The 1,248-nt window shown below is 37.9% G+C and overlaps 1 pseudogene; it reads right to left on the reverse strand.

The window, feature by feature from the left end:
• Positions 1 to 659: 659 nt before the first annotated feature.
• LOC132283381 (small nucleolar RNA R71) lies at positions 660 to 758 on the reverse strand (annotated as a pseudogene).
• Between the last annotated feature and the right edge of the window lie 490 nt (positions 759 to 1,248).

Here is a 1,248-nt window from a genome sequence, read left to right on the forward strand (position 1 = left end):
AGGGGAAGAGGAAGTTCAAATAGAACCAATCTATCAATGGATGACCATAATGATGATCATGTTGAGGACCTTGGTCACATAGACCAACAAGGTATTCTTCATCTAAATGTGCACAATAAGAACATACAAGTACCATTAGGCATGCCTAGGCCATACATTCACCAACCACCACAACAACAAGGCCAAGCTCCCTATGGAATGCCAAGGCCAATGTATGCTCCACAACTTCCCATCATCAATCAAGGAATTCAAAACCAAGGTATTCATGTTGCACCTCAAGTAGCTAATCTACCTCTTGCTTTAAGAGACCATTATGTGCCTAATGAGTATAATGCACCTACATGCATCCAGTTGCCTCCATTTAGCGCACATCATTATGAAATTAAGTCACAAACCATTCAAATGCTTCCTAACTATCATGGACTTCCAAGTGAAGAACCTTACAAGCATTTGGATGAGTTTCTTGAAGTATGTTCCACCGTAAAATATACGGACATGTCGGAAGAGGTCTTAAGACTCAAACTTTTTTTATTCACTTTAAAAGACAAGGCAAAGTATTGGTTTAATAATCTTAGGCCTTTTTCAATCACTTCTTAGGCAGAAATCCAACAAGAGTTTTTGAAGAAGTACTATCCGGTTTCTAAAACCAATGCCATGAGAACCTCAATTCGAGAATTTTCACATGGGGATGGAGAAAAGTTTCATGAGGCATGGGAACGCTTCAATGAGTTGCTTAGGGAGTGTCCGCATCATGACATGCCCAAATGGCAATTAGTTCAATATTTCTTTGAGAGATTATCGGACAATTATAAAGGTATGGTTGATGCTTCCATAGGTGGCTTATACATTGATAGGTATGAGGATGACGTGTGGCGTCTTTATAAGAGCATGAGTGAAAATTCTTTGCATAGAACATTATCATCCAAGAATGGTAGAAATTCATAAGGTAGGAAGAGTGTTGGCTTACATTAAGTCGACCATTCAAATGAAATAGCCGCCGAAATAAAGTCTTTATCTCAATGGTTTGATCAATTTTTGATTAACCAAAACTCGGTGAACCAAATATCTTCCTTCCTTAACCATTCTCATTGTGTATCAAATGAAACATGTATGACTTGTTCTAGTGTTCTTCATTCTACTTCTCATTATCCTTACGGATAAGTGCAAAATGAACCTAATGAACAAGTCAATGTAGCTTTTGTGAACCAAGGGAACAATCCTTATGGTACTCATTATAATCCAAGTTGG

Source organism: Cornus florida, unplaced genomic scaffold, assembly GCF_030987335.1.
Source record: "Cornus florida cultivar Cherokee Brave unplaced genomic scaffold, ASM3098733v1 CherokeeBrave_3.0.0_Hap2_Chr01, whole genome shotgun sequence".
In the NCBI taxonomy this organism is placed as follows: Eukaryota; Viridiplantae; Streptophyta; class Magnoliopsida; order Cornales; family Cornaceae; genus Cornus; species Cornus florida.